The 8,281-nt window shown below is 46.2% G+C and overlaps 1 long non-coding RNA gene across 1 annotated transcript; it reads left to right on the top strand.

The window, feature by feature from the left end:
• Positions 1-49: 49 nt before the first annotated feature.
• LOC136385346 (uncharacterized) lies at positions 50-7,720 on the top strand. Its single transcript, XR_010747808.1, has 4 exons — positions 50-115; positions 6,546-6,597; positions 6,805-6,960; positions 7,148-7,720. It is a non-coding gene; the product is annotated as an uncharacterized lncRNA (long non-coding RNA).
• The last annotated feature ends 561 nt before the right edge of the window (positions 7,721-8,281 follow it).

The raw sequence follows: 8,281 nt of genomic DNA, 5'->3' as shown, positions 1-8,281 counted from the left end.
GTCAGTCACAGGCACAATCTGACTTCCAAAGCAAGACGCAGCTGTAGTGGCCATAGCCAGCTTCTGCCCAGCGGGAGATGAGCTCGCAGGGCTGTGCCAGGGAGCCTCGTAGCTGGTATGTATGGGGTCCTCATTCTGTGCCAGTCACTGTGGGAAGGGCTCAGTACTGTGAAGTCATTGACTCCTCACAGCAGCCCTGTGAGGTAGGTATTAGTGTTTTCATCACAACTGAACAAACTGAGGCTTAGAGAGTGTTAAAGAAATTTCCAAAAACTCAAATCCAGAGCTGTCCAACTACTTCACTGAGCTTTTTACTTGTTTTTTTCCCAAATTCTCAGTTTAGGACCTCCCTTGTGTGCTTAGTTACTTTTAAAGATGTCTTTTTTTTTCTTTTCATTGGTCCACTTTTATTTTTGTTTTTATTTTATTTTATTGTTGTGAGAGCAGGGGAGATAGACTCCCACATGCACCCAAACCAGAATCCACCCAGCAATCCCCTTCTGTGGCTGACGCTTAAACCAGTCAAGCCACTGGCTGAGAGAAGAGGAGAAAGAAGAGAGAAGCGGAGGGAAGAGAAGCAGATGGTCACTTCTCATGTATGCCCTAACCGAGGAGTGAACCCTGGACATCCGCACACAGGGCCAACGCTCTATCCACTGAGTCAACAAGCCAAGGCTGATTCATATTTTAAAAAAATAATTTATTGAGCCTGAACAGGCAGTGGTGCAGTGCATAGAGCATCAACCTGGGATGCTAAGGACCCAGGTTCGAAACCCTGAGGTTGCCACCTTGAGCGTGGACTCACCAGCTTGAGCGCGAGGCCACTGGATCATGGGATCATGGACATGACAACCCCATGGTCACTGGCTTGAGCCCAAGGTGTCTGGCTTGAGCAAGGGATCACTGACTCAGCTGGAGCCCCCCGGTCAAGGCACGTATAAGAAGCAATCAATGAACAACTAAAGTGTCACGACTATGAGTTGATGCTTCTCTCTCTCCCTTCCTGTCTGTCTGTCTCTCTCTTGCTTGCTCACAAAAATTATAATAATAATAATAATAATAATAATAATAATAATAAATTTATTGAGGTAAAAGTCACATTACATAAAAGTGAACAATTTTAAAGTGAACAATTCAGCAGCACTTAGTATATTCACAGTGTTTCCCACCCCCCACATTTCACCATCTCTGAAATGGGGATTCATCATATAATCAGTAATACATTATGGTTTACTTGAGAATATTTTAAAAAATTCTTCATAGTGAAAAATAAATGAAGGTACACCTTTCAGTTGATGGTGTCTTAGATTAGTTGAAATATGGTACTTGGTGGTCTTGGATTTTTGAGGGAATATACATGATGTTTGGTGCACCTCACTCATTTAACGAGTGTTTTCAAAAATGTCATTTATGAATCCAGAATGAGCTTATATTACATACATCAAGGTCCCACATACAGGGAGCCCACTGATGAGACAGCACAGTGAAGCTGGGGAGTGGGATTGGGAGGGGAAAAGATGGAAGACAGTGTGGCTTAGTTGGAGGAACTCAATCTCTGATCTCAGAGGGCTTTGTCGGGATCCAGAACAAGTCTCCCCAGAATGCATCACCCTGGCATGCAGATTCTTTTGAGCTGAAATAAAGCCCAACACATCCCCAGAAGAGGGTTTTGTGTGAGTGTGTGTTTATCTCCTCCTTACCCACCTGATGGAATTCCTGAACAAAACCTGCTTCAGGAAGGGAACCTTAGCATGTCCATCTTAGCACATATGAACCAAGTGTGGCAGACACGCTGATCTCTGCAATGTCTGTCAGACTCCCTTCTGGATCCTGTTGTTTCTGGGTGGCCCAGCAAGAATTTGTTCACCACGTCTTTGCTCTTTTTCATCTACCTGTGAGTTGCCTACTTCCCCTTTGAAGTCCCAGAGCCCTGCCTCCCTCTCCTTAGTCCAGAATGGCATACATACCTCATTTTGCCTCACTGTGTGATAAGGTGTCAAGGAACTGCAAAACTGTTGATACTTGTATTTGAAAAAGAAGAACCAGGCCCCCTACCCCTCTTTTCTGAGGAAAAAACCCCCCGAAAACCTGTATTCTGTAACATTTTATATGCTTCCTAATAATCATCCTTCTGAGATTCTTTATATGTACAGAACTTGTAAACTAAGCAAGTGGGCACTAGCTTATTAGGTTTCCTAAATGTAAAATGACATTTATTGCTACTGTGTTGGTATGTAAAACATTTATCACTACTGTGTTATCTTGTGGTCTTGATATGTAGGAATGTTTTTCCTTTTAATAGGTCCTATAGTTAAATATTGCAAGCTTATCAGTAAATAACCTTTGTACCTAGCACGTCTCCTTTTCCCCCCAACCAATATTTGATCATGTCTATATAACCAGCCTCAGAGCTATATTCTAGGCTGCACAATTTGGGTGAGCTGTACCCCATGTATAACTTGTTGGGTTAATATTAATATTAATAAAGCTCCTCCTAATATTTCTATTTCTATCTTGGTGTCTCTATGTAACCCACGGATTAAGCTACTTTTTAACAACTGTCTTTGGAATTTTTATGTAAATTCCACATGTGCACATATTACAGTTGATTTTTCTCCTGTTAATCTGTTGTATGTCATTTGAATTATTTGACCACCCAGAAGGACTGAAGGCAGGGGAAAGTTTCCACATCCCCAACAGTTTCATTTCCAGCCCTGGCAGTAGGCAGTGTCATGACCAGAGGTTGCTTCACCTCTCTGAGCATCTTCATGGGTACAATGGGGAATCTTTTTTTTGTAACAGAGACAGAGAGAGAGAGAGAGAGAGAGAGAGAGACAGATAGGGAAAGACAGACAGGAAGGGAGAGAGATGAAAAGCATCAATTCTTTGTTGCAGCTCCTTAGTTGTTCAATGATTGATTTCTCAGATGTGCCTTGACTGGGAGGGGGGGTGCATGGGCTACAGCAGACCGAGTGACCCCTTGCTCAAGCCAGCAACCTTGGATTCAAGCTGGTGAGCCTTGCTCAAACCAGATGAGCCTGCGCTCAAACTGGTGACTCGGGGTTTCAAACCTAGGTCCTCTGCGTCGCAGTCTGATGCTTTATCTACTGTGCCACTGCCTGGTCAGGCCAATGGGGATCTTAATAGGAGGCACTTAAAAAGGTCGGTAAGGCCTGACCTGTGGTGGTGCAGTGGATAAAGCGTCGACCTGGAAATGCTGAGGTTGCCGGCCCGAAACCCTGGGCTTGCCCGGTCAAGGCACATATGGGAGTTGATACTTCCAGCTCCTCCCCCCTTCTCTCTCTCTGTCTCTCTCTCCTCTCTCTCCCTCTCTGTCTCTCTCTCCTCTCTAAAAAATGAATAAAATTAAAAAAAATTAAAAACAGCAAATGGAGCTGAAAATTTAAAAAAAAAAGAAAAGGTTGGTAAGATGAAATGAGGCTATTCCTATAGAGCACTCAAAACAGGCCCACTCTGAGTGTTCAGTAAGCATTAGTTATTGTTATAAAGTACTGTACCTTAATTCTGCGGGTTGCGTAGAGACACCAAGGCAGGATAAAGAAGAAGTTTTAGGAGGAGATTTATTAATAAGCTGGCTACATATGACTTACATGGGGTACAGCTAACCCAAATCATGCAGCCTCAAATATAGCCCTGAGGCTAGTTATATAGACATGACCACATACAGGTGGGGGGAAAGGAGGGGAACATGACACAACAGTCAATCATTAACAAGCTTACAACATTAGTTTATAGGGTCTATTAAAAGGAAGAAAACATTCCTACATGTTAAAACTTACAAGGTAACACAATAGCGATAAATGTCATTTTACATATCAATACAGTAGTGATAAATGTCATTTTACATATTAAAGACATTCCCAAATCTTCTAGTGTCTACCCCCTCCCATCCCTGTCACCACAGCAAAATAGTTAGTTTAGGATAAGGAGAGAGGCCAAATGAAAATACCCTAAAAGTGTATTAGGAAACCTAATAAGCTAGTCCCCGCTTGTTTCGTTTGCAAGTTTTTATACATATAAAGGATTTCAAGAGGGGTGATTATTAGAAAGCATATAAAATGTTACAGGATGCAGGTTTTTCAAGCAAGGGGAGTGGGCTCGTGATCCCTTTGTCTAGAGGTATCCGGCACTCTCAGGACTCCAGGAGGGGAGGAAGGGTTAGGATCAGTGTAGGATGTGTAAACTGTAACAGTGGATTCCGTCTGATCTTTTTCGTCTGATTTTTGCTTAACTCATCTTGGCTTGTAAAACAATAACTGGCCCACCTGACCCCTAGATGTTTGCCCAGGCTTCTTGAAGAAGCCGCAGGCATCCGGTGTTTGATTAAGGGCTTATCGGAAAGGCAAGGCCGCAAGCATCTGAGGCAATCAATGGTTGCATTCGCCGGGTAAAATAGACACTGGAGACGTTTAGAGAGTTTAAACAAAGTTTTATAGAAAAGTGAGCTCAGGTGACGGTCACCAGTCACACCGAGCACCTACAATTTAGGGTTTTTTTATAGCGTAGCAAGCAAGCGGTTCATACAGAAGTGAATTTTGCGTTTAGTACTTGGCTCCCCCAAATTAAATTTTAGTCAGATGTGCCTTAGTAACCAGTCATACAGTTGAAAGCCCCCAGCTGGAAAAGTCCCTATCTATCCTCCAGGATTGGGTTGCACTAATTATCCTGGGAGTTTTACGACTTTCCTATCTCAAGGACTCATCTATTCCTAGCCATCCTGGGAGTCTAACACCTTCCTTACCTCAAGGACCGGGAATAGATTATGTCACATCAATCACCCTGAGAACTGTTACAACTCCCCTCCTTGAAATTAAGCAGATGTTTGCCCATCAATTACCCTGAGAACTGTTACAACTCCTCTCCCTGAAAATAGGTATAAAACTTGCCTGCTGAAGTGGCTCGGGGCTCTTGGCCATTTCCTTGCCTTGGGCCTGCTCGCGAGTGTAATAAACTTTTCTTTGTTTTACTCTGAGTCTAGAATTCTGTTGGTGCGTCCTCAGTCAACATAAACATTGTCTCCTAAAGGATCTTATTGAAGGGGAAGAGGAAGTTCTTTGTTGTCTAGCAAGAGTGGCCTCAGTCCTTCCAGAGAACTATAGTTAAACTATGATTAGTTACTAACTTTTGCCCCTTTAATCTCTTACTCTGGGTTTGTTTGTTTTTTTCTTTTCAGAAAGGAGGGGTAAGGCCTGACTCTTCCTTCTAAAATACTGTTACTTTTTGCAATTCTTTGGCACCTTATCACATTATCACAATCCCGATGATAAAGATACTCACCACAACAGACAGAACCTGTAACCAATACAAAACGATATTGAAAGTAAACTGTAATTGAAATTTTTTTAAAAAGTAGAGAAGTCAGAAAGAGCCCAACCACTTCCCTGAAGCTGGGAGGATGTGCCTGGGACAACAGAGACAGGTGTGCCTTGGCCGGTCACTGTGTAGGCCCAATGCCAGGCAGCCAAGCGGGAGGAGGACTTGTCATTGGTAATCATGCACACTCCAGATCTACGAACGCTACTGATGGTGGTCTGGCTTCTGTTGGCTGGTCTGACTCCCACACAGCTCATCAGACCAACTTCTAGGAACGTGCTGGTGCTGCAGCAGGCCCTGGTCCACAGCCCTGCCCTTCCCCTCAGTTCCCTGAAGGAGGGAGAGAAAGCTGGAAACACTAAGCCCCACAGTACCTGCATTCCAGAAAAGGCAGAGCTCCAGCTTCCTTTGTGTGAAATTTTTGTGGGCAAGGGCAGTAAGACTCTCCTAAGAATCTCTGAGGCCACCAGTAAGAAAGCCAGGGTGGGATGTGAGGGCGATCTGGCTGTGACATCTGTCACCCCATTGATCGCCAGGGTTGATTCGGCTGATCTGGCTGGCTAGGCGGGTGTCCCCTTCCTCCCTCACCGCTCCATGTGCGTCCCTCCCGAAGCTGCGCACTCGGTGGAAGAGGACGACCTTCCCTGCTAGAGGAGAGGACCGCTCTTCAGTCAAGGGTATACGAGTAGCTGCGCTCCCCTGCTAGAACCTTCAAACAAGTCTCAAGAAAGCCAGGGTGAGGACCTGGCCTTGGAGGGCTGGCAGTGGGATTCTTTTTTTTTTTTTTTTTTTAATTATTTTTTTTTTATTCATTTTAGAGGAGAGAGAGAGAGAGGGAGGGAGAGAAGGGGGAGGAGCAGGAAGCTTCAACTTCCATATGTGCCCCGACCGGGAAAGCCCAGGGTTTCGAACCGGCAACCTCAGCATTTCCAGGTCGAGCGAGGCTTTATCCACTGCGCCACCACAGGTCAGGCTGGCAGTGGGATTCTTAAAGCCAGGGGACAAAGAGAGGAAGGCAAAAGATGAGAAACTCCCTGTACACAAAATGCTCTCATGGGGGAGAAAGATTTCCCAGCCAATTATAAAGGCTCTTCTCTGAAAGTAGCTCAATCTTCCCCGGGCCAGAACTCGATCTCCCAGCCAAGCCCCTCACTGAAGCGCAGATTCTGGCCTCCAGGGCACTCCAGACTAGAGGTCTTTTGAATTTTCAGGCAGCACTGAGGACAGTTTCTTTCAATCCTCGCCCTGCTCTCTGCGGTGCAGGTAAGTGTGGAATAGTGGCCCAAGAGGGAGGGGAAAATGCAAGGAGCAGGCAGAGCCAGGTAGGAGGGCCTGGCCAGAGGCTCACCCAGCCCAGCCTCTTACTCTTCAGGAAGGAAACAGACTCTGCGGACTTTCAAGCCCCAAACCCCAGAACCACCCTGATGTCCCCGCGCCACCCTGAGCCTCCTCTGTCTGCCTGGGGGTCAGCCCCGAGCCCTTGCTCCTGACCAGCGATGCACCCACTGTCCAGTGGCCAGAACCGAAGGACGTGGAGCCTGTGCGCAAAAATGAGTCACTGCTGAACCCCGTGGGCCTTCCAGACAGAGATCAGGGAGCCTCCTTCAGCCAGCAGGTCGTCCCCAGGTGAGTGTGCGTCCTGTCTGGTCCTGGAAGACAGAGGGTCGGCTGCCTGGGTCCTGAGGCTGCCTGGCTGGACAGACCTTGGAGTGGGGGCGAAGGGCAGACCCTCACTTGTCCCACCTGTGGGTTGGGAGGCAGGGGGAATTCTGTAAAATGGATGTGGTGCTCACAAAAGAGAATTGTTTTGAAGACTTTTGCAGGTCTCCACACTGTTGGCTGGAGTGGTTGACATCAGAGCACAGGAAGATGGACCCTTTCTTTAGGACTCCACACCACACCCTGGGCCTTGAATTATATTTTTTGCCACCTGGGTCCCTTCAGTCATGTTCACTTCCTCTGTGTCAGCCCTCTCCACTTTTATGCCCTCAAGCTTACCCTATCCCTCCCTTCCCTTATTTATCTTCTTATTCTTTTTCCATCTCCCTGCCTCCACCTAGCAAGTATGTCAGTTCTTGGGGACGAAGCTCTGGCTAACTGCTGACACTCTTGTCTAATGAACACAGTCAACCAGCACATTATCTTTAAGTACCTGCAAAGTGCAGAGATGGCAGGCATGTGGGGAAGTGGAGCTGGATAAGACCAGATTCCTACCCTCAAACCACTTACAATCTAGTTGGGAGCATAAGGTGTGCTCACATGAAAAGGTAATTAGCTGCCTGACTGGTAGTTGTGCAGTGGATAGAGCAGGGGTCCCCAAACTATGGCCCGCGGGCCACATGCAGCCCCCTAAGGCCATTTATCCGGCCCCCGCCGCACTTCCGGAAGGGGCACCTCTTTCATTGGTGGTCAGTGAAAGGGGCATAGTTCCCATTGAAATACTGGTCAGTTTGTTGATTTAAATTTACTTGTTCTTTATTTTAAATATTGTATTTGTTCCCGTTTTGTTTTTTTTACTTTAAAATAAGATCTGTGCAGTGTGCATAGGGATTTGTTCATAGTTTTTTTTTTATAGTCTGGCCCTCCAATGGTCTGAGGGACAGTGAACTGGCCCACTGTGTAAAAAGTTTGGGGACCCCTGGGATAGAGCATTGACCCAGGACACTGAGGTCCCTGAGTCGAAACCCGAGGTCGCTGGCTTGAGCGTGGGTTTGTGGACTTGAGCACAGAATCATCAACATGATTCCTAGGTCGCTGGATTGAGACCAAAGGTCACTGGTTTGAGAAGCCCAAGGTCACTAACTTGAGCCCAAGGTCACTGACTTGAGCAAGGGGTCACTAGCTTGCCTTGAGCCACCCCCCCCCCGTCAAGGCACATACAAGAAGCAATCAGTGCACAACTAAAGTGAAGCAACTATGAGTTGATACTTTTCTCTCCTCTCTCTAT

This window comes from Saccopteryx leptura, chromosome X (genome assembly GCF_036850995.1).
Source record: "Saccopteryx leptura isolate mSacLep1 chromosome X, mSacLep1_pri_phased_curated, whole genome shotgun sequence".
Taxonomy (NCBI): Eukaryota; Metazoa; Chordata; class Mammalia; order Chiroptera; family Emballonuridae; genus Saccopteryx; species Saccopteryx leptura.
The sequence above is the reverse complement of the archived record's forward strand: the minus strand, read 5'-3'. Positions and strand labels throughout refer to the sequence as shown.